Source organism: Pongo pygmaeus, chromosome 2 (genome assembly GCF_028885625.2).
Source record: "Pongo pygmaeus isolate AG05252 chromosome 2, NHGRI_mPonPyg2-v2.0_pri, whole genome shotgun sequence".
Classification (NCBI taxonomy): domain Eukaryota; kingdom Metazoa; phylum Chordata; class Mammalia; order Primates; family Hominidae; genus Pongo; species Pongo pygmaeus.
The window spans coordinates 204,412,411-204,437,813 of record NC_085930.1 but is presented as its reverse complement, the minus strand read 5'-3'; the positions used below and the strand labels follow the sequence as shown (position 1 = coordinate 204,437,813).

Below are 25,403 nucleotides of genomic sequence, written 5' to 3'. Positions count from 1 at the left end.
CAAATGAAAAAAGTTTCAATCAACTGGAACTCTACCTCAATGTGCATGCAAAGCAATTAAAATCAAAGAAGCTTAAAGGAATAATTTCCAGGGGTGGAATCCCATTTCTTTCCCCTTCTGTATGTTTCAGCTCTTCAGTCGCTCCAGTAAACACTAGGACAAGTTATTAGGAAGAGATTGCCTGTCTGATTGATTGCCTGTGTTCTTAGGGCTCCTCATAGCACTATACAGATAAATTGGAATTTTCAGAAAAAAAATTGAATGAATATTAATAATAACAGTGGAGGCTGATATCAAGAGAAGGGACACAGAAGAGACAGTTGGGAGGAGTGAGAAGCAAAGCTTCAGCTGGCCGGGCACAGTGGCTCACGCCTTTAATCCCAGCACTTTGGGAGGCCGAGGCAGGTGGATCACGAGGTCAGGAGTTCGAGACCAGCTGGGCCAAGATGGTGAAACCCCATCTCTATTTTTTTTTTTTTTTTTTTTTTTTTGAGACGGAGTCTTGCTCTGCGGCCCAGGCTGGAGTGCAGTGGCGGGATCTCTGCTCACTGCAAGCTCCGTCTCCCGGGTTCAAGCCATTCTCCTGCCTTAGCCTCCCGAGTTGCTGGGACTACAGGCGCACACCACCACGCCTGGCTAATTCCCATCTCTATTAAAAATACAAAAATTAGCTGGGTGCGGTGGTGGGCACCTGTAATCCCAGCTACTCAGGAGGCTGAGGTAGGAGAATCACTTGAACCCGGGAGGTGGAGGGTGCAGTGAGCCGAGATCGCGCCACTGCACTCTAGCCTGGGTGACAGAGCAAGACTCTGTTTCAAAAAAAAAAAAAAAAAGCTTCAGCCAGTGTTGTGGGTTAGAGGACCCAGGTCCATGGAGAGGTTATCACCAGCACTTCACTCACTCAGCAAAGATTTATTCAGTTTCACCTGTGAGCCAAATCTTGCCTAGGTGCTAGGGACATGGGGGTTAGAAAAACAGATGGGGTCGGTCTCTGTCCTCATGGAATGTACAGTGAAGATAGACATTAACCAGATAATTGGAACAGCTGCAATAAGGGCAACGAAGGGGAAGTCCAGGTGCTGCCCGAGTGGGGGATTCAGGGTATGTGGGGGGGATTGTTACTAAAGGCTTCCTCCAGACAGCGACATTTAAGGTGAGACAAGTGGGTGGGACTTAGCCAGGCCAAGACACGGAGGAAGACGAGTGAGGCCGAGAGCATATTGAGTGGAAAAGCTTTGCAGGTGGAAGGAGCTTGATGTGCCCTAGAAGCTGAAGCCTTAGCTGCCTGGAGCACACCCAGGTCAAGCTATTCAGGGCCTTGAAAGTTGTGCCAGGGATTGGGGACTTTATCCTGGGGACAGTGGGATTTGCGACCACTGGTGGCATTTTAACCAATGGAGTAATATGGTTTGCATTTTCATCTAGTGACTTAAGTACTTTTGCATGTGTTCTTCTGTGGGATGGACCTGAAAGAATGGTCTGGACTTGAGGATCCCTGGAGAGCACAGTGAAGCTCAATGAAGAGTTCCATTTGTTGGGTTGTGGTGAGGGAACCAGCAATGGAAGGTTTTGAAGAGGGGAATGACATGTCTGGGAGCAGCTCTGTGGTGGCTTTCAAAAGTTCTGGGGAAACTTGATCATGTAGCAGAAGGCAGCTGAGGAGGCGGTCCAGGCACTTAGGAGCACAGTGGCCTGGACTTCTTAGGTGAGAGGGGAGGTTGAGAGCTCGTGGTAGGTGTTGCAGGGACCCTGGAGCCAGAAAGCTGTGGACTGGTCTTCAGAGCTTGAGGGCCAAGGGAGCAGGAAGCGTTCACAGAAAAAGAAAGGTCTGAGTGAAAGTGACTGAAGAGAAGTGGGAAAGGGAAGGGAGAGGCCTCTGGTCTTGTTGTGCAAGGAGAGGGAGTGTCCAGGTATGTAGATGGGGTGTGAGCCTCTTTTAGAGAAGTAAGGGTTGGGCTCACTTGCAAGCACTCAGGAAGGACCGGAAGGAAGAAAGTGAAGATGCCATCCCCATTGTGTCCCTCAGCGCCTGGAGGGTGTGTCGACCTGCTCCTCAGGCCAGGCCAGCCCAACACCCGTGACTAACGTGACCTCAGAGTCTAAAATAATGTGTGCCACAGCTCTTAAGTCAGAGGCTGATTTTTATAAATCAGCACAAATTGACCTTATTACCCATGGTCCTTCAGTGACCTCTGAAATCAAAGTGAAAAAAAAAAAAAAAAACCCAGCCCTAAACCTCTCTGGACCAAAGTTTTGCTCCTGAAGCAGGACCCCAAAATACTAGTGGCTTATTTTCTGCTCAAGTCTGTCTGTCCTCATGGTTCTGGAGAATGTCCTTTCAGTATCTTTATTCCTCCCCCATTTCACTGCAGATGTGCTCCAAGTTTCATGTTCCAGCAATCAGATGATCATGATGGAATATTCCCTGAGCTGGTTTTTCCATTCTTTAGTCTAAGTTCAAAGACACTGAGCATTCCAAAACCCCTACTGTTCTGTTTCCCAGAACAGACCTTGCTTCCCTATTCTCCAGCACCCTCTCTTCCTTCCCCTTTCCTTTCCTTTTCTTTTTCTTTTTTCTTTACTTTTCCTTCCTTCCTTCCTTCCTTTTTTCTTTAATGGGAGTGAGGTCATTTGTGGAGCTGTCACTGCTCTGCAAGAGGGCAGGCATGAGAGGTGCTAGGCCCTCCTCACTTCTACCTTCTGATTTGTATGGTTTGTAAAATGAGCTGTATAAATGCCCAACATTTGATCAAACGAAACTGAAAGGATAATTGATGATGCAGGGATCAAACTTAGCATTTGAATGTAGACCATTTTATTGGTAAAGATGAATGAGAATGATTTGACCTGAAAGGGAACTTCAGATTTTTTTCCTAATTGAAGTAGTCACTTCTTGCAGAATGGTAAGTTGCCTGGAATATTTTCCCAGCTTACTGTGTCTATGATAGACTCAAATATTGGAAGTTTTACTGGCTATGTGTGGGGTGGGGAAGGAATTCTGTTCGTTCTCCGGTGAGTCATGAAGAGACCTTGTTTCTGGGTAAGTAGACCTAATCAGGGAGACTTAAACGTTTCTTGGGGGGTTCTTCCAAACCATTTTGAGGATTTTCTTACACTTCCAGAATTAGGAGGCCATTTATTAAGATAGTCTGAGGTATGGTGTCAGCCAACAAGGTGAGTTGGGATTTTAATCATGTTTTTGGTTTAAAGGCAAAGGTTTAATCATGTTTTCGGTTTAAAGATCATGCCGTTCAGTTACCCTTTGTTATGATCTAAAGGTGTTTGACAGCTTGAAATCCAAAAGGAGGTCAACTGAGGTATGGAGAGCTCCACATATTGGGCTAAAGGCCAGTCACATTTAGCATTTTGGAAAGTTATGTGAAAAATTTATATAGTCTATTGTAAAAATGAAGCAATTGTCAAGCTTGTTCATTGTTCTTTTGCACTGAATTAACTCACTCTTAATAAACGGACCGACACAGGGCCTTACACGGGTGGTCTTTGTGCAGGGCCCACCTGTGTATCTTGCTCTGATGGTTGCCTTTGCTCATAGCTCAATGATGCTGATTAAATGAGTTTAAGTATGCTGGACAGTGTTGCACAAACTAGGCCATTTGTGTTTCTTTTTCTTTCTTTTCCTTTGTAGATTATAAATTCAGCCCATATTCTAACAAAAGATTTTCATTCCAGAATTTAAGGCAGTGTTCTTCTCTCAAAATGATATGCCTCACAGATGGTCTAGGGCAGCCAAGTGGATCACATAGCCCTTCGATCCTGGGAAGGGTCAGGCCTTCCAGTTCTTTTCTGACCATTCAACCTTCACACTGGTTCCCTTCTAGTCTTGGAGTGTTGAGGGATAGAGTCCTAGTTGGTCCCAAATTGTCCCTTTACTCGGGACCAAGGTGGGTAACAGTTGGGTTCTGGGCTCCTTGGTAATTTCACTCCCTTCCTGTTTGCAACCGTGGCAGAGCTTTGGATCATTCTGGAGGGACTTGAGTCCCCTGGATTCCTGAAAATGACCTGAACTTTTTGGATTCCTAGAACCAGACCTTCTTGCAGTGGCCACAACAGATGGAAGCCAATTTTTCAGAGAGCCCAAGAACAGACCAATCCTAGCCTGAATCCCAAGAGTTCAGTGGGAGACACATTGTATTAGTCTGTTCTCACACTGCTACGAAGAAATACCTGAGACTGGGTAATTTGTAAATGAAAGAGGTTTCAACTCACAGTTCCACATTGTTCAGGAAACTTAGAATTATGGCAGAAGACAAAGGAGAGGCAGGCACCTTCTTCCCAGGGGTCAGGAGGGACTGAGTGCCAGCAGAGGAAATGCCAGATGCTTATCAAACCATCAGATCTCATGAGAACTGACTATTCTGAGAACAGCGTGGGGGAAGCTGCCCCCATGATCCAATCACTTCTTACCAGGTCCCTCTCACGATGCTTGGGAGTTATGAGGATTACAATTCAAGGTGAGATTTGGGTGGGGACACAGCGAAACCACATCACACACAGTGACGGGAACAGGGTAATGAATTTAGAGCCCAAAACCTGAACCCCATTCTTGCTTTCTCATTATATGAACTCATCAATTATTTGTCCTGCCCAAGCTTCAGTTTCTTGACTTATAAAATGAGGATAAGAACATGCACCTCACAAGGCTTTATAGGAAAGAAAGGAGATGAAGTGTGTAAAAACATGATATAAGCTATCATAACATAGTTAATCTTCTTTACTCTCTCTATAGATTTAGGAATTCTTCTATTGTTGGTACATACATTAGCACCGGACACATTAGAAGTTTCTCAGTAATTTTTTTGGGTTCAGGGAGTTGTTTTGGCAGCCCCATGCTAAACATTTTAATCCTTACCGTTTATAGGGAGACATTTGTTTTTATTGTTGAGAGAAAAAAATAGATTTCACATAAAGGGATGAAAAATGTAAGGTCTTTTGTTCTTTTTATTAATTTCCTTCCTTTTGTCAGTGACTTTTTGTATTAAGATCTACACTCTTGATGGGGAAAGCAGACCTCGGCTTATTGCTAGGTTTCAGGGGAGTGGGGGAGGAGGGAGAATGAAAAACAAGCAGGATGTTTTCTCCTCCATGGAGCTGTTTATAAGCTTTTGGCAGTGTGAGTAACACACTGTGCTCATCTAGTGAGTCTGGCTCTGTGGCTCTGAGGCTTGCCCATTTGCATATAGGACTAATTGATTTATTGGGAGAATGAGACTTAGAACCTTTAGAATGGAGATGTTACCTTCCAGTCTCTTGTATAGTAAAAGCTACTATGATTATTTTCAGTAGACAAACAAGTTGCTTTATGTAGTTGTCCTCGTCAGGTAATAGCAGCAGCAGCAGCAGTGACAGTTGACATTAATTGAGCAATTATTAGAGGTTGGTCACTATTCTAAGTGCTTTACATGTGCTGATTCCTAATCTGCACTGCCACCATATAAGGTAGTAAGGTGCATACGGTAGTTTCCCATCTTAAAGGCGAGAGAATCCAGCACAGAGGGGTTAAATGACCTGCCCGGGAGCACACACCTCGTTTAGGAGCTGGCACAGTATCTGGAAAGATGATGACTAGGTTTTGGGGTCTTGGATTAATGAGTGAATGAGTAAATATGCCCTTCACAGTGTCTGTCACAAGGCAAGGACTCAACAAATGGCAGTTTTTAGTCATATTGCTCTGGAATTGGACCAGAGAACTGGAGGGTTTGTTGAGATAGAATGTTATATAGCAGCATATTTTATTGGAGACCTTGGGTGACCAGCGTTCTCAAGAAAAATACGAAAGCTCATTGGGAGCTAACCTCTGACTTTAACTTGGGCAGTTTACCCATTGTCCATGAGTTAGGCCATTCATTCATCTTCCCCTCTTATTTCCATGTATTATGCAGTGGTTAAGGGTATCAGCTGTGGGGAGGAACTGCCCTGGTGCAAACCCCAGCACTGCCAGATACCACCTGTGGGCACTGAACCACTTGGGCCCAAGACTCCTCCTCTAAAATGAGGGTGAGAGGATCCAGCACACAGCGGGATACATTATCCATGGAAATATACCGATCTCGAGGGTTGTTGTGAGCACCAAGTGAGCTTATATACAGGAACAGCTTCCAACAGTACCTGGCACACAGTAAGCACTCAAGCAGCGTTACCTGCTCACACCATGATTGTGGAGCTCTATTATCATCCACTTCCTCAGTCCCCTGCCACAGCCCTCAGAGAATTTGAGGTGTTCACTAAAATGACACAAAGGTGAAAAAAACAAAACCAAGTAGACACTCAGGGCCAGGGGGTAAATGTGTAGAAGATGAAAGTGTAGACCTCATAGAAAAAGACATAAAGGCACGCCTGGTGGCAAAGCATACTCCTCCGCCACGCAGCCACGCAGCCACGCAGCCACGCAGCCGGTGTGGAAAGGGAGATTGTCATCCTCTGTGGAGCCATTATTATCAGAGGGAAGGAAGCAAGTCAGTCCTCAGGAGAAGCACAGTGTTCTCAAGCACCGACTTCTCAGATAAATTATCTTTATTTCTCTTTTTAGAACATGTTCTCTAAGTGCTACACACCTGGCCACAGGTGGGCCCCATCAAAGGCTCGGACGCTCCGGCCTTGTCTTTCCCTCTCACAGCCTGGAGTCACCACCCTTTAGCCCTTTGTCTGAACTGACTTCCTTGAAATCAGTTGGGCATTTTATATTTTGGTTTGTGGTCAACCCTCATTAGCCAAGAAGAGATGAACCATACCACTTACTTTTTTATAGCTAAAGATCTGGGCGACAGTGGCCTTGAGGACCCCTCACGAGCAAAATCCTGAGGCAGGAACAGGGACAGGCCTTGGAGCTTCTCCCGAGGAGGGGCCGGCGCTGCCCTTGCTCCTGGCGAGCAGGTGTGCGCCTGCAGGGGTGGGGGCAGTGGGTGGGCACCTTTCCCGTCTGCTTGTGTGTGTCCAGAGCTGTCAGACCCATGTTCCTGGTCACGTTTGCAGTGGCACGGGGTGCTCCAGCCACTGCTGTCTGGTGCTCTTAGCCAGACAGGGCCACATCACGCCCTGGAGAGGGCTGGGAAGGGCCTTGGGGGCTGGCCTCAGATGCTGACCCTTATCTGTTTGTTTGCTTCTTTCCAAGGGCTACAGAGCCAGAAAGAGGAGCATAGAAAGAAAAAGGAACAGGAAACTGTTCAAAAGAAGTTCATGAAATGAGAAAAGCAGCAGGAAAAGCTCGGGAATCGGGGAGGCTGCAGCCGAAGGAAGTGTGTCTTGAGGACCAGGAGGCCAGAGGCATAGATCATCCAGACCTTTGTGGCTCCTTCCTTCTGGGCCCTCATGAGTTGGGTCCCCAGAATGGAAGGGACCTTTCCTGTAACTGAGGGACCAAGTGTGCCGGCATCAGTGCAGAGACGGGGATCTGGCGTTAGAAATGACTGTGCATAAGCCAGACCACCCCAGGCCTGCTACGCGGCTGCGTCCCTCCCTGCCCCTCTTGTTTGCTCCCCTCCTTCCATGACGGGTCGGGGTGCTCTGCCAGGACCCCACTGTTTGGGGCCGCTCAGAGATTCTTCTGTCCCTCACCAGGCGCTGCGTCACTCAGCCTCACCCTGGCCCGACTCTGCCTGCAGTGTGGAGTCCCGGCCTGGAGCCTGCCTGTGTTGGGGGAGACAGTGGGAGGGAGAGGAGGAAGCAGAGGCCCGAGGGAGCACGGGGAGGCGTCCTCAGGGGCCCACACATCAGTCATAGCATGGGCGACGCAGGGCAGCTTTCCTGGCTCAACACCACACGTAGGAAATCCTTTGTTAATTGTGACTCGTTTTTAAATTTGTCCCACATTCTACGACTGTAAGTGGAATCTGGAAAATCACCTTTTTTGTGCTTTTCTCACGGGCAGGGTGAAGTTGAGTTCCCAGTTAGAAACTGCTTACCTCTCGGTGTGGGCTGTTTGCCTCCGGTTTGTTTCTGTTTTGGGGGTTTTCCTGTTGGAATTGATTAGTGGACTTGTAAGCTGATGGTGTCCGTTCTGGGGCCAACGTCTCCTCAGCGTTCCTCCTCCACACACGCAGGCCTCTTCGGCTGATTGATTCTTTGGCCAGTGTTCAAGTTGAGTGTAAATAGGACGTGACTGAAAACCAGCTCTTGAGCTTCCATATCCTTTTCTGGTCAGAGTATCGAAGACTGCAGTTTTTAGTGGAGATAAGGGAGTTGTTGAATTGGGTCAGAGCGTTTCGGGGCTGGAAAAACTCCAAGGTACGATCCCGTCATGAGTTCTTTTTTTTTTTTCTATCTTTTTTTTTTTGAGACGGTGTCTCACTCTTGTCGCCCAGGCTGGAGTGCAGTGGCCCGATCTCAGCTCACTGCAACCTCTGACTCCCTGGTTCAAGCGATTCTCCTGCCTCAGCCTCCCAAGTGGCTGGGATTACAGGCATGTGCCACCACGCCCAGCTAATTTTTGTATTTCTAGTAGAGACGGGGTTTCACCATGTTGCCCAAGATGGTCTTGAACTCCTGACCTCATGATCCGCCTGCCTCGGCCTCCCAAAGTGCAGGGATTACAGGCGTGAGCCCCCGCGCCCGGCCCCATCATGAGTTCTTGAATCTCCTCCATGGCCTCCCTGGAGTGTGGGGTTGTCCAGTGGAAACTACGTGAAGGCCCAGGGACAGGGAGCTGCCACCCTCAGAGCAGCCTCTTCCATCTTCAGACATATTTTAGAAAACTCTTTCTTATGTTTTCCAAAACCTGCTTTCATCTCTTGATGCTTCACCTCTCAACCTCAATGAAGAAGCCTATTTCCTTTCTTTTACAAATTCAAAAAGAGCCTTCCATCAGGGGAAACAGTCCCGGCTTCCCCATGTGCTCCCCGGCGGAAATATTTCTAGGTTCCCCGCTCTCCACATACCTGGTTCTGAATGCACAGCGGTTGGTCTCTGCTCCCCTCAAATACAGGGCCCAGGTGTGAAGACCGTGCTTCAGAGCTGGGCCCTGGGAGTGGGCAGACACAAACCGGAGTGCAGAGTCCAGGGCTGTTCTCAGCTCCCTGCGTGAAACCAGGGAGCCATGCCTCTGCTGATGGAGCTGCGCCAAGTCCTTATTTGATGGCCGCGTCCTGCTGGAGACACTGAGTTTGCAGTGGCACCAAATCCTCTCTGTGTGCCCTTTGTTGTGGCCACTCTACATTTCCAGGATGGTCTCCACCCAGAATTTGATTTGAATGTTGAGACCACATAATAGGGTTTTCTGGAGAGAGCAGGGCCGGCTTCTCAAGCTGGTCTGAAAATGAAAGAGAGGGAAGAGAAAGGAGAAAGGAGACTGGTCTGGGGATTGTATGGTGATTAGGGGTTAGGTTTGGGTGAGGGTTCTGTGTGGGCAGGGGCTAACATGGTTTGAACCTTCTGCTGCAGCCAAGCGGGAGAGCATCCAGACTTTCTTATCAGCTTGCCCAGATGTGGGGCAGAAGGGGAAGAGCGAGGGATGGGGCTTAAAAAAAAAAAGCTGTCAGCAGTTAAAGAGCAAAAAATGGAGTCAGACTGTCATACCTCCTTTTCATTTATTTTCTATCAAGATAAAATTTTTACATACAATGAAATGCACAGGGCTTAAGCGTGTAGTTCAGTTCGTTTTGACAAACTTATATACCCTTGTAACTGATACCACAGTCAACAAAGGCAACATTTCCATCCCTCCTTTTTTTTTTTTTTTTTTTTTTTAAGAGACAGAGCCTTGCTCTGTCACTCAGGCTGGAGTGCAGTGGCATGAACATAGCTCACTGTAACTTCCAACTCCTGGACTCAAGCAATTCTCCCACTTCAGCCTCCTGAGTAGCTGGGACTACAGGCGCATGCCTAGCTAATTTTTTTATTTTTTTATTTTTTTGTAGAGATGGGATCTTGCTGTGTTGCCCAGGCTGGTTTTCAAACACCTGCACTCAGCGATCGTCCTCCCTCAGCCTCCCAAGGTGCTGGAATTATCACCGTGAGCCACCGTACCTGGCCATCTCCCCATTTTTTGAGGCTACTGCTAAGGCGGGTCTCATGGCCATGAACTTGTGTGGTTGGTTGGCATGATGCCACTGCAGGGCTTTCATGTCCAGCCCAAGTTTGAGTTGGTGCATCGATCCTACCCCGCCAGGTTGTGTCAGAGACTGATTCCTCTGCCCTTTCTGTTTGCCATTCTGTGTGTCTGTTTCATGCTCTTGGCAAGCCTGGTAAGTATCTTTCTCTGTCTTCTAGTAAGTCCTTGATGAACATATTCAAGATTCAAGAGAGAATCTTGAATTCATTCATTTGAGGTCATCTTGAAATTCAGGTCCTTCTTCAGATCTGTTCTAGAGGCCAGGGATAAAAGGGCAAGATACAGTCCATACCTCTGTGGGCCTCACTGTCTAGGAAGCATCACAGATGCACAAATGCCTAAATATAATACTGTGTGCATGCAGTAGAACTGTGTGAGTTAATACTGTAAGGGAGCAAGTAATTCTGCATGCACAGCCTGGGAAGCCCACAGGAGGTGGAGGAGTTCGGCAGAAGGGCTCCTGTAGAAGCCTGAGGGAGGGACACAGCCTTTATGAGTGGGACCCTTCTGTTTCCCTGGAGTAACCCCTGGCTGGTAGTGCTGATGTGAGAACCCAGCGAGGAGGGCGGCATATGGTCCCCGACCTACTGGAGGGGGGATGTCAGCAGCAGCAGCAGGCCGGGGAGTTAGTTCCTAGGCGGGAGCTTGAGAGTTTCTTGCTGGTTCCAAGGAGTCGGCCTTGTCCTGCCTCTCAGATCACCTTTCCAGCAGACCCTGTGGGCCTGTGCTCTGTGAGGTAAGGAGGGTTACCATGGGAACTGTGACTTTTGCATCTTCTTACTTAGCTTTTCATATTGTCGATTCCAACCCCAAACATCTGCCTTTTGCATGTTTAGAGTCCTTAGGTAAGCGTAAGGGAGTGCCAGCTGTGGTGTGGGATACAGATTACTGTCTTGCTTCCTCCAGCTCTCCAGCCTCATCAACATCAATGCATCTCCAAACATGAGGAAGTGAAGAAGCTAGGGAGCTTAATAAACATGATAAATTAATCAAATTATACCAGTGTGTCAGAGAGGTGGAACGTACTGATGGCGCACAAGCAAGATTGTTGTGTTTGAAACTGAAGACAGAGTATTCAAGATCTGCTTCTCATCTCATTTCATGCCAGCTCTTTTCAGATCGTGGGGGAGAAGGGTGATCACAGAGGATCAGCTGGGAGGGGGTTCAGACATTCTACACACCCCTCCTCTACCCAGGATTATAATATGCACACCAGGGCAGGGGAACGTCACCTCTTCTCCCTTTCAGGTCATTACTGGAGTGTGGTCCTGTTGTTAAAATTACAGCCTGGGCAACATGGTGAAACCTGTCTCTACAAAAAATACAGAAATTAGCCGGGCATGGTGGTGCACACCTGTAGTCCCAGCTACTTGGGAGGCTGAGGTGGGAGGATCATCTGAGCCCATGAGATGGAGGTTGCAGTGAGCTGACATGCCATTGCACTCCAGCTTGGGCGACAGAGTGAGACCCTGTCTCAAAAAAAAAAAAAAATCTGTCATATCTTTTAGCTGTGTGGGCAGAAAAAAGATTGTGTCTACTCACCTTATCAATGTCTTGACTTAAGCTGCTACGTATACGCTGATGACTTCTGTGTTAGTAAGGCTAGACTAAGCTGGGCTGTAATAACAAACATGACTGAAATTTCTGTGACTTCATACACAATTTTTTTTTTCTTTCCCACACAAATGTCACTCTGGATGCATTGGCTCTCTAGGACATCTTCCTTTTAAGCAGTGACTCGGGAATCAAGGCCACTTCCATCCTGTAACGATGCCATCTGGAGAATGTGGCTTCCAGGGGAGCAGTGGCTGAGGCCCTGCAGCAGCTTCTCACTGCTGCAGTCCAGAGTCTCACACAGCACTTCTGCTCATAGTCCATCAGCCAGGAGCTAGTCATGTGGCCACCTCGCTGCAAGGATCCAGGAAGGCAGAGTGTGGGTGAGCACTAGTGATGTCTGTTACTACCGTGTCCACCTGAGACCTGCTTCTGAAACACCCAGAGCCGTATCCTAACTACCCTAGGAATCTCCATCTGAACAGCCCATGGGTGCAGCAAAGTCAACATGCAACACAGAAGTCATTGTCTTCCTCTCCCCAAATGTGCCCTTTCCGAATCTTGGCTAATGACATGTTGCCTGAGCCAGAAACAAAGGAATAGTCGTAGACTTCCCTTCTGTCCACATTCTCCCAGTTCCATCTCACATATGTCTCCTGAGAGCTTCTGCCCTCTGCTCCTGTCCGCCGGGCTGGTGCTCAGCCAGTGCACGCTGCGTGGCCCTCCTGACTGTAGAAGAGCCTCTCTTGTTATGGGGAGGTCCTGCCACTATCTTTCGAGGACTTAGGCCGAGGATTACTGCCTGTGTGTACTTCCCTGACCGCTCTGCCCTGGCAGAATTCGATGCTCAACAACTGTGGCTCTGAGGGCACAGCCCCGATTGCTCTGGGGTAGAGCTTTTTCATAGTTGCTCTAAGTTTCTTAAACGGGGAAGCTCTTTACCAAGTGAACCTGCTTCTGAGAGTCTTGTGTTTCCTCCTTTTAAAAAATAATAGTTGTTTTTGAATATGCCAGGCACTGTGCTAAGGGACAATCTAAGCCCTCATGGAGCTTACAGTCTTATGAGAGAGGCCAACCATAGATAAGTAAACAAACAGATGTACAACTGTGGCTGGGCATGGTGGCACACTCATGTAGACCCAGCTACTCAGGAGGCCAAGGAGGGAGGATTGCTTGAGTCCAGTCTGAGACCAGCTTGGGCAACATAGTGTGACCCAATCTCTATGAAAAGAAGAAGGAGAAGGGGAAGGGAAAGGGGACGAGGAGGAGGCAGCCAAGGGGAGGAGGAGAAGGAGGAAGAGGAAGAAGAGAAAGGGAAGGGAGGGAGGGAGGAAGGAAAGAAAGGAGGGAGGGAAAGAGGGAAGGAAAGGAAATAGCTAGGTATGGTGGCATGCTCCTATAGTCTTAGCTACTCAGGAGGCTGAGGCAGGAGGATCACTTGAGCCCAGGAGTTCAGGACAAGTCTGGGCAACATAATGAGACTCTGTCTTTTAAAAAAAATTAAAATTAACCGGGTGTAGTGGTGTGCACCTGTGGTCTCAGCTGTTTAGGAGGCTGAGGTGGGAGGATCGCTTGAGCCTGGGAAATCAAGGCTGCAGTGAGCTGTGATTGTGCCACTGCACTCCAGCCTGGGTGACCAAGGGAGACCCTGTCTTGGGAAAAAAAAAAAGGTATAATTGCCAACTGTGGGAAGTCCTAAGAAGAAAAAGAATGGACTGCTGTGAGGAAGAGAGCCCATGTGGTTCCTCATCCCAGGATCCACTCTTCTGTCTCCTCTGCAGAGGAAAAGTGAAAGCCTCGTTTCCTTTTGAGGGTATAGGGTCTCTACACAAAGATGGGGTGGTGTGTGGAAGGTTTCCTGATTGCCAGTAGCAAGGCTGGCACGATATGAAGCTGACCAATGAAATGATCTACAGCCCTCGTTAAAAAAAAAAAAAAAAAAAAATCACCAGAGAAGTGTCTGCCTGGCCTGGTGTCCTTCTGCCCTGGGCTTCCTCTCCATCCTCTGACCGAGGGACTCTGAGTATGTCACTCTGCTCCTGCAACCCGAGGGAGCCAGAGGCTGTTCTCACCAGTGCCTACTGACATAGCCCCTAGTCTCGTGACCTGGGGAAGACCCCAGCAATGACATCTCCACACTTCCCGTCAGGGAAATGAGGTCATTGCCACTGATGGCCCCTAGGAGGGACTCCCTGGTGGGAGCTGGGTGCTCTCCTGGACAGCGAGCAGGTGCGGGATGGCTGAGATGCAAAGCTCCTCCCGCTTTCTAAAAGGACGTTCGCTTTATCCACGATGCCTTTCAGTAGGATTCCCCCAGCCCGTACTTTACCCCAAGTCAGTGGACTACTGTGGTGGGGAGGTTGGAGGAAGGGAATTTGGAAAAGTAGGAAGCTCACTGGCCATTTGAAAACAACCAGAAAGGAAAATGAAAGGTCTTTAAAATGATGCTTTTAATCATTGGAAACATAGGATTCAGTGAATAAAAATAGAGTTTCATGCCCGTTTTTAGGTGCATAGCAAGCCTGCGCTGGGAGCTGTTCTTCCGCCCAGTCTTATATGAACCAGAATGTTACTTAGTGTCGAGCACCTCCTAGGTAATAGCACAAAGGAGAATGAGGCCAGGAGCAGAACCAGACCGTAATGGCCAGGCAGATGCTGGGGGAGGAGACGCTGTGTCTTTCCCTGAGCCTTCCTGGTATTTTCTTTCCTTGAGGAGTGGCAGCCACACTCTCTGTCTTTGGACCCCAGCCTCACAAAAGTTAGCCAGTGGACCTAAAATGCAGGGGAGATGCAGTTCCCTAGTGGGAGAGCTCTATGACATCTCTCAGGGTAAGCATCTCCACTGTTGGGAGCACCGTCTAGAGAGCCAGAGCTCCTCACGGACTCGCAAGATGTGTACCAGGATGCCAGGATCAGGATAGAGGCATGGAGAGGTGCCAAGTCTTCAAAGTAGGGGTGTCGATCAGCCCCGGGGGGCTGCCAAACCACTCCTCTCTAATGCCTAAAGCCCCTCACCTGATCAGGTATGTCCACCTAGCTCTCTAGCCACGGCTTTAAGCTTTAATACCTCTCTTCCTCACTCACCCATGCTCCGACTCCGCTGGTTCTCCCCCATTTTTAACAGAAATGTGCCAAATGCATTCCTTGATTTTTCACTAGTGACTCCCTTTGCCCTCTCTTTCCCCAAATCTTTGCATTTCTGTTTCCCCACAATTCAAGTTTCAGCTCAAATGTTGCCTTTTGAAAAGCCCTTCCCTGACTATCTGATTCCAGTAGCTCTCACAATGTCACATTCTCCCCCATCACCCTATTTTATTTTCTCCGTAACACTTACTGCCATCTGAGGCCATCTTGTCTAGTCTGTAAGTTACAGTAGCGGGACCCATGTCTGTCTTTCCCCTGTTTTATCTGCAGTGGCTAGAGCAGCGCCTGGTACACAGTAGGGGTGTAATAAATATTTGTTGAATGATTGAAAGAATGCAAAGTTGTTAGTCATGAACGAGGAAGGCATCCATGTCTTAGAACTTTGCAGTGTGTTGTTGCTGGCTACGGGTACTGTTGATGGGACACTCACTCAGAGGTTCCGGCTTGGTACTTCCCCTGGCCCCAGAGAGAACCTGGGACTGTGCTCACGTTCAGCAGTGCCCAGCTGGTAACTTCTTGGGGCAGTGTTTTTCCTCCTGAGCGAAACACTTCGAGCAGCATCTTGTTTCTGTTTTTATTCCAGCTTGGCAAGCCTCTTGTTAGGTGCAGGAGGAAACTTTGGTGCAGTTCCAGGTTTTTCTTTTGAAAAGCAGAAGGGCTCTGTCTGTCTTGGAGCAGAAAATCCCAGATCGCCTGGGCTAGAAGTGCTTTTGACCAATTTTGTTTATATTAAAGGAATTAAAGTTACCAACCATCGTGATGGTACTTAAGATATGAATGAAAGTGTAAGTGTTTTAAAAAGAAAACAAAACTCAAACTGGCTCCCCTGGAAAAGGAGCATCTCTTTTCCTTTTGATATGTGTTCAGCGTTTCTGTGACCACACAATTAGCGCCTGGCTTTATAACTGAAATCACTTGGGAATTCTTTTAAGATTGTTCAAATCTTCCATCACTGACAGTTACCAAACTCTGTACCTGGATGTTTGTCACTTAAGTATTAATGACTCCAATACAGTCACAAATAACTGTTGTATGAATTGCACAGAGGCAACCTCATCTGTTGATATTGGACTAGAATATTCAGAAAGCAAATTTGCCCTGACCTGGCATTCTGGGAACCAGACCATGAACACAGACCTGTGGGGAAGCGACCCATTTTGGAAGAGGAGAGAAAGGGCAGGGCATGGCGTCTCTGCCTCATCAGAGCAGTGCACGCTTTTTGTTTGTTTGTTTTTTTGACATCCATGGAGATCGGGAAACTGCAGGTTTAAGAGTACAATCAAGACACCAATAATCTGGATACCATCCTGCCTGGATAAGGTTAAAATGTCTTATGTTTCCATAGGAATGCCAAAGTTTTTCGTTCATGCAGGCGTGTAGGAAATTAAACCCCAAGAAAGGCCAAGTCAGATTTCTTAATCCACCCCAAGTGATGACATTTGAAGTTTGGGTTTATGGTTGGAAAGTGACCGGGTAAATATAGCACTGACTGACTCAACAAATACGCCATCTCGGGCTCCCAGAGCCATTGATGTGTGCAGACGCTGGTAACAGACCTCAGGGCTTGGCCGTTCAGAACCCGCCCTCCTTTGGGAAGGGTAGGGCTGCCAGGAGAACTTAGGCTTGCGTTTGGCATCTCCTTCCCAGGTGCCCAGCTCTTTCCATGCCCAGTTCCCGAAGCGTGTGGTCCAGGCTCACCGTGTGCCTTTGCTAGCTGTTGACTCAGAGGGAAGCCCCTTGGCTGCTTTTGCTGTTGGGTTTGGATGGTCTGTATCATTTTAGGCAGTAGCAAGTTCATCACCTTCCACCTCATTGTCTGCAGTGAGGTTTACACAGTCATTTAAATCTGACAGGAAGGGAATTGCTTTGCCTCAGTTTACCTCCCTGGACACAGAGGGTTGACTGAACTTTCCCATTCATGAGCTCGTGCCCTCACCTATTTCTGAGGCTGCTCTTTCATGACTGGGTTACTTTTTTTTTTTTTTTTTGGTTAAGACGGAGTTTCACTACATTGCCCAGGCTGGACTCAAACTCCTGTGCTCAAGGGATCCTCCTGCCTTGGCCTCGCAAAGTGCTAGGATTACAGGTGACGGTCACTGCTCTGGCTTAATGGGTTCCTTTAGGCCTGGAGCTCTGAGAATACAAATTGGCCTCTGGGAAAGGCTCAGTCTCTGGAGGCTTGAGGATTTTTCTAAGCTGCTCAGATACTCAGAGCACCTGCTCTTTCCAAGATGTACTTGGCAAGAAGAGATGGGGAAATGTAGCATAAATACAGCTAGATGAATGACAGGAAACGAAGCCAGGTGAGATGAACTCTCAGCTTATTGTTTGATTTTTTCTTTGAAAAATGCATTTAGAAGCCCAGTAAACTGTCTTGTGGTGAAGCAGGAAGAATGCAGAAGCTTCGGAATGGACTTGGCTTCGGAAGAAGGTTGTATAAATAGGTACCTCTGTTGACCTTGAGAAGGAATCCTAAAGAAAGTTGAGGTCATGGCTAAATGCCTTAAATCTCATACACATTGATTAAAAGATGGGTGTTTTCTGTGAGGTAGTTAATTAATTTCTTTTAAAATGTTTCAAAAGCAATATATGTCCATTTTGGAAACATGAAAAATACTTTAAACATAATTGCACACTTATTCCAGTGGTATTTTGTATATTTTCTTCTAGTTTCATATGTGTGTGTATATACACATATATATAAATATATACATTAACGGCCAGGCGTGGTGGCTCACGCCTGTAATTCCAGCACTTTGGGAGGCTGAGGCTAGCAGATCACGGAGATCGGGAGTTCGAGACCAGCCTGACCAACATGGAGAAACCCTGTCTCTACTAAAAATACAAAATTAGCTGGGCATGATGGCGCATGCCTGTAATCCCAGCTACTTGGAAAGCTGAGGCAGGAGAATCGCTTGAACCTGGGAAGCAGAGGTTGCGGTGAGCCGAGATCGTGCCATTGCACTCCAGCCTGGGCAACAAGAGTGAAACTCCATCTCAAAAAAAAGACATATATACACACACACACATTAATATACATTTGACACACCGATACTCCTACATAGAACATATATTACAATATTATATAGTTATAATTTCAAATATTTATCCCTTTGATTACAAGTGTGTGTGTGTTTGTATATAGTAGAAAACTAGGAAAAGTATAAGGAAGAAATTTAAAATACAGTTGCTCCTTTACTTATTGGGGGGGGGGGGGCTATAGCCCAATAAACCTATTGTAAATAAAAAATATCCTAAGTTGAGAATACATTTGATGCCTTGATAAACCCATCCTAAAGTTGAAAAATTGTTAAGTGGAACCGCATTGTGGCGGGGACCATCTATATCTGTACCCCACTGTGGGATGAGGGGACGTGGCAGCTAGTCTCCAAAGCCGACCCCTAAGGGAGACACCTCCCGGTATACACACCTTTGTGTTGGTCCCTCTCCCTGAATCTGGGCTGGCACTGTGGCTTGTTTTGACAAATGGGATGTAGTGGAAGTGACGCTGAGTGACTTCCAAGGCTGGGTCACAAGAGGCCCCGCCGTTTCAGCCCGGGTCTCCTGCAACACTCACCTTGGCAAACTTCCTCTTGGACTCCGGCTGCCATGCTGGGATGGGGCCTGAGCCTCGGGGAGAGCCCCCATGAGCTCATCAGGCTGACAGCTCTGCTGAGTGCGTTGCCGCGGCCAGCAGGGACTGCTGGCAACCGTGTAGCCATCACGGTCAGCTAGCCACCCTCTTACTGCATTCGCCCAAAAGACCCCCACAATCAGACCCTGCTAAGCCTAGCAGACCCACGGAACTGTCAGGGATAGTAATACACTGTTGTTTTAAGCCACTAGGTTTTAGAGTGATTTGTTTCCCAGAAGTAGGTAACTGCACAGGGAGTGGGTGGAATCAGAGGTAAGCCCTGTTTAAAGGGACCACGTTGAGGCAAAAGAGCTCAGACTTTGCGATGGGGGTGAGGGCTAACTTGCATTTCTGCTGTGTCACTCGCTGGCCGTGTGACCCTAGACAGGTTATTACAAGCCACCACGGACCCGAATTTTCAACATTTGCAAAATGGAAAGTGGGGGCCTTTCAAGTATTCCAGGGGCTGGCGCACAGTAGGTACTAAGGAAAGGTTAGTTTCCATATGGTGATATTTAATGATCATGAGGAATGTTGCAGAAGAGAGGGGAGCTCTCAGCAGTAAGGCAGGTCCCAGCACCTCCCAGTCTCTGGTTCTCCTTCCATAGGCAGGGCCCTCTCTCAGCAGAGCCTGCGCATGCTTGCTGGGTGACTGGGGAGCAGGGCTGCTGCCCTCAGGACCAGGGTAGGATGGCAGCAGCTGCAGTGGCAGCAGAGGATATTTAGTGAAAAACCCTCCAGTATTTGCATTTTGAGGCTAGGAAAGATATTATTTATTTCTGAACCTTCACAGTTAGCATAGTGCTTGGCACATAGTAGGGATTTTGTGGCTTGCTTAGCTGGGCACGGGTGAGAACAATGCAGTAGAGTATATCTCCTGTGTCTGATGACATATTTGTGCTGTTCTGAGAACAAACAATGTATGAGTGAGGGGCAAAGACCATTTCTGTTCAGAATCACAGGATGGCTGGGAGGGGTATCAGACCACATTCATTTCAAACCCCTCATCCTTACAGTCTGGGACAGCTGGTGATGGCTTGCCCATGGTTGGACGCAGTGCCATAGCCAGGCCTGTGAGCCACGGCTCTATCCCAGGGCCCTACCTACTCACCCGTGCCTAAAATCCCTCAGTTGACATTTCGTGAAATAATGTAGAGCCCATGTCAACAGTTGTTTAAAAAAACAAATAAAGGAAAGAAAAGGTGTTCTGGTGCTGCCTGTGGTATGCAGTTATTATTTCCTCATCGAGTAAGAGTGGACAGTGATCCCGTAGCCTGGAGATTTTTCCAAGAGGGTCATTGCTGCCTCAAGTACTTGGATGATGGGCCCAAAGCTCTAGCCCCAGCAGCTCTGACACTTCTGCCTTGTCCAGTTCCCCTGCCTCAGGCACCACGGAGCCTTCTGGTGTTTGCATTTTGGGGAATATTAGAAGGGAAGAATATGCTTGGCACAACCTACCGTAAGTGGGTGATCCCAGGAAGCTCCTCTTGGCTGAGCATGGGTGAGGTCAACACACTGCAGCAGAATGCCAGCTAATAAATGTAGGAGTGAAGGCATTGGAAAGTCACCTTTTGGCAATCAACATAGTTTTATATATATGTATATATTTGAGATGGAGTTTCGCTGTTGTCACCCAGGCTGGAGTGCGGTGGTGTGATCTCGGCTCACTGCAACCTCCGCCTCCTGGGTTCAAGTGGTTCTCCTGCCTCAGCCTCCTGAGTAGCTGGGATTACAGGTGCACACCACCACGCCCGGCTAATTTTTGTATTTTTAGTAGAGATGGGGTTTCACCATGCCGGCCAGGCTGGCCTCGAACTTCTAACTTCAGGTGATCCACCCGCCTCGGCCTCCCAAAGTGTTGGGATTACAGGCATGAGTCACCGCGCCCGGCTTAACATAGTAAGAATTTATTTAGACCAGAGTCATTAATGGAGGCTAAAACAAACAGGTAAGCATTTGTTGGGAAATGGAATATTGTCAGAGTCCTAAAGTATTGCCCCACAAAATGTTGTTGTTACAAAGAGAAAATAGTAGCTTGACTGTGATCAAAGTTAACGTCAAAGTGATAGGACACACTGGCACCATGTGCCTGCCAACGTGGCGCCAGGAGAATGCAGCATGCTTCTGTGGCTTTCCTGACAAAGATGCACAGTCTGTATCTAGTCAGGAGGAAACATCAGGCAAACCCAGATTGAAGGACTTTTACTAGATAATTGGCCCATGGCCGGGCGCGGTGGCTCACGCCTGTAATCCCAGCACTTTGGGAGGCCGAGGTGGGCGGATCACAAGGTCAACAGATGAAGACGAGCCTGGCCAACGTGGTGAAACCCCATCTCTACTAAAAATGCAAAAATTAGCCGGGCGTGGTGGGCACCTGTAATCCCAGCTACTTGGGAGGCTGAGGCAGGAGAATCACTTGAACCCGGGAGGTGGAGGTTGCAGTGAGCTGAGATCGTGCCATTGTACTCCAGCTTGGTGAAAGAGTGAGACTCCATCTCAAAATCAATAAATTAATTAAAAAAAAGGCCCATATTCCCCAAATTGTCCTAAGTCCTGGAAGACGAGGAAAGACTGAGGAATCATTTCAGATAGAACGCGTGGGACAACTACATGCAATCCGGAGCCAGTAACTGTGTGTTTTTTTTTTTTTTTTTTTTTTGGACAACTGACACATTTTGAATGGGACTGTGGATGAAATAGTATTGGGGTGTTACTGCTAGTGTCCTGACTTTGATGTTGTACTGTTGTTCTGAAAGAGTGTCCTTGTTTCTTAGGAAGTGCACGCTGAAATATTTATGAGTTAAAACCTTGTTTTCTGTTCGTTTTTTGCACTCAGCTGCAGTTCTGTCAGTCTGGTGCATTGTATTTTATGTCTTTAATTAAAATTAAAGTAACTCAAATGTTATTTAATTAGAAGAAAAACTAATGAATTAAATGAAATTAAAATTTAATTAAAATTGGGAAATAGATTAATTAGTGCTGAAGTGCAGTTTGGTAAACAGAATCTTTGCAATGATGGAGTCCGCTGTGGGAAGTGACTAAGGGGGTTTCTTGGTGGTGAAATGTGTGGGGACTTCTGCTCCATGGGAAGGGGAGAGTCTGTATTTCCAATGAAAATTGGAGCCTGGACTCTCAGCACAGGGGCTAGTCCTGGACTTCCCCGCCTTCCTGTGTCATTCTTATCAGACTCATAACAGGAGGGGCTCCTCTCAACCTCGGTAAACAGAGATGAAAGCAATGAAACTTCACCTGTCAGGGAGGAGGCAGCTAGAGAATGGGGACAGTAAGCTCTGTGTGTGAGGATTCAATGAGGCAAAATATGAAAAGTGCGTAGCCCAGTACCTGAGATATAGGGAATTATCTCCTAGATGATGACAGATCGTCCATCTTTTTTAGAAGATGTAGTATCAACAGCACTAATATAACGTGACATTTTGTTAGGATTCCTGGCTCAGGAGACAGGAAAGCTGAAGAGCTATTTGACCATTGGCTAGTCAGTTTGCAAACTGTCACAGGGTGAAAGCTGTTTGCTACTGAAAAGATTAAGGCCATATTTTTTCCTCCTGCTAGAAAAGGTCAGAGAGATATTTCCGGATTCATAAAGTGGAGAAACGTTTTTCTGTGCTGTGATGTGGGTTTCTAGCACAAGGGATGACGTGGGGCCCTTCTTTCCGCACCCCTCCATGGTCCCAGGGAGAAGTCAGGCGCTGTGGCTGGGGGTGGACGTCTTCCCCCTCGGTGAGAAGCCGGCTGTTCTCTGCCCGGTCCCATTTGCCCTTCCTGGGAGAGGATCTCAGGAGTTTGCGCCTCTCTTGGTTGTTGGTGCTTCTGCCGTACTTGGCTGGAGGAGGCTGAGGAAACCCTGCAGCCTGCGACCCTGTAGAGGATGGTAGGAGGCTGGAGAGCACCACCTGGAGAAGGATGAGTCTGCTGCGGGAGAGGAACTGAGACAGTGTAACTCCAGGAAAGAGTGGCGGATTCCTTGTTCACAATGGGAAGAACTGCTACCAGAACACAGAGACCTTCATGTTAGAGACACGAAAGAGGTAGCCAAGGTGCTAGAACTTGAAAACAAAATGTTTTCGTGTTTACACAGGAAGGCGGGGAAGTCCAGGACTGGCCCCTGTGCTGAGAGTCCAGGCTCCAATTTTCACTGGAAATACAGACTCTCCCCTTCCCATGGAGCAGAAGTCCCCACACATTTCACCACCAAGAAACCCGCTTAGTCACTTCCCATAATGGACTCCATCATTGCAAAGATTCTGTTTACCAAACTGCACTTAAGCACTAACTAATTTGTGTTTGCTTAGGCATTGTAGTCAAGGACCCACAGATAAGCGTCCACGTCCATCATGAAATATGTTTTAAGTGTCACAATGGAACAAGGTCATGGTCCCACAAGAAGTTGGCCATCAGAAACAATTTCAGGAGGTGTCAACCATCTTGGTATAGTATGGGTACCCCAAGGTGAGGCATCCTGCTCACAGAACTCTCTGGGCATTGCAAAAATAGTTGTGGGGTTGTGTCCCTACTCTGAGGGTCTGTATTGCTGGGATCTGGCCATCTCTGGCCTGGTCCTCCTTGCTAATGACCGTGCCTGGATTCCAAGGGACCCAGTGGGACACAAATGCAGGGAAGCAAGGCAGGGAACAAAGAGGGAACAAAGTGTGAGGAAGGGGATGGAGGACAGTAGTCCTTCAGGATGGCAGCCCAGGGCTGGCAGGCACGGATCTTGTTGATAGAACAACTGGGGACAGCTGAGGGCTGAACAAAGGTCTGGAGGGGAGCAAGCAAGAGTCCATGCGGAAACACAGCAGCAGCTCCACTGCAGCAGGGAGGCTCCATGAACAGGGAAAGGGGATCTGGATGTGGGGCCAATGACGTGGACTTAGTTCCCATCTTGCCACTAGTGACCATGTGACCGTAGCAACACCTAATCTCTTTGGGCCTCTATTTCTTGATCTGTAAAGTGGGTGTAGTTACTTCTTGCCTTCTGTGGAAGTACTGCTAGTTCCTGCTCTATATCAGTTCTCTCCTTTTTTATTTACAACTGCATCCCATTTATTTGGGGATAACCTTATGCCCATAAAAGAATGCATTTCACAGCTTTCATTGTAGCTAAATGTGGCCATGTGACTAAATTTTTTCTAGTGAGATATGAGAAGAAATGTTAAAGACTTCCAGGAAGGACACTTAAACAGTCTGCCTCATTGCAGGAAGCAAGGTCAGAGTGTCTTTTCTCTTTGGTCCTTTCAGTTGCCTGGAATGCAGCCAAGTTGGCTGGAGCCCCAGCAGCCCCCGTCTTGCACCATGAGGTACCTTGAGGATGGAAATGAGATCTAGGATAGCAAAGGAGAAAAGCAGAAGTCGTCTGGGTCTTTGTTAACTTCATGGAGCAGCCATGCCCTCCATGGATGTGGCTTAGTTATGCTCTTCTGTGTGTTGAAACTGTTGCTACTAGAGGTGTTCTGTGATATGCAATTAAACCCAATCCACATGGATGCACCTGCCCCCTAGGGTTGCTGTAAGGATTAAACGAGTTAAAGCATGGGAAGGAGTTTTATGGACTGGGAATGTACTTTGAACATTGCAACATGCCATAGAAATATAAGGAATTAGTCCTATCATTGTCATTGCCATATGAATCAATGGAAGGGGCAAGGCTACAGTCGACAGGCCCTGACAGAGTGCAGGGCCAAGGGCAGGAGCAGGTGTCAGGGGACAGTGTGGGGATGAGGAGCTGCAGGCAGCAGGATGGAACCTTTGTTAGTTTACCTAATTTTAGACTGAATCCATAAGGTGGCATGGGCTCAAATGCCACTCAAGAGGGAGAGAGTGGTTGGAAGGTGAGATTAGAAACAGGAGCCCATGATTCTGATAAAGAATCTCAAAATGGAGAATTTGAAAAGTTGCACTGTGACAGTTTGGGCAACCAGTGGTATCTATATCATTATTTTCAGAAAACACCTGATAATTCTATCCAAAAAGGATTGCTTTCTGCAGCTTCTCCCCCAGGGGTCTCTGAAAAAAAGCCTGTTGGTGAAGAAGAAAGACTAAGCATCATCAGTCTAACTGTTGTGGACAGAGTCCAGATGTGTTCCTGCCTCAAATAGGAAAGAATTTAAGGTTTTGGAGCCAAAACAAAAACAAAAACAAAAACAAAACAAAACAAAACTTATAGCAGACAGTAGAGAGATGTGAACTGTGGAAAAGCCAGCAGGGACCATGGACATCCTTACCATAGAAATGGAAGATTTTTGGATCTCAAATTCCATTTCCCCTGTGTATTGAACTACATCAATCTGTGCATGAGCTATCACTTCATATTGGCAATAGAAGCGAGAGGGAAATTTACACTGGGTGTTATATGTGCTGTCTTATTTAAGTCCCCCAAATTTTTCAGCCAAGTTCAAAATAAATTCTATCCTATCCTAAAGGATATGATTTATATGTCTTCGCAGAAGGTGCTAAGGATGAGGAAGGAGACTCATGTTACACTGTTGCTGAAGCAAAAACTGTGTCTTCTCATGGTAATTTGTTTGGTCCACAAAACAGGAGCTGGGCGTTATAAACAATGCCATGGCTGAGCCATAGCTAACACAGTTTTTCATGCTTCATTTTGAGAGGGGGCGAGTAAGGCTAGAAGAAAGTTTGTTGTACAGTGAATATATAAAACTGGCTGTGGTTATTCATTTCAACTTCCTGGACCCAAAACCTTTTACCAGAGCTGCTAACAGGTTGCATAAATCACTCTATGAACTCTGTTTCCTTTCTCCCCCCGACCATCCGAGGAGGGGCAGGCTGCTAATGTGGAAAACATAGATTAGCACAGTGAGAGTCAGGGCCTTCCTGTCTGAGCAGAGCCTGCAAAGCTGAGCGCTGGCCGTATCCTGGCTGCCCAGGAGCCCGGAAGGCAGGGCAGCACGGGCAATGAAGAGCAGGCACCAGGCTGTCGAGCCCAACAGACTTGGGGTTTCAAGCCCTACCTACCACTGACCAGCTACGTGA

The 25,403-nt window shown here is 47.5% G+C and overlaps 1 protein-coding gene across 2 annotated transcripts in view; it reads left to right on the top strand.

The window, feature by feature from the left end:
- Positions 1 to 25,403, top strand: part of XXYLT1 (xyloside xylosyltransferase 1) — a 196,792-nt gene that overhangs the window by 80,380 nt on the left and 91,009 nt on the right. The window lies entirely within an intron of this gene.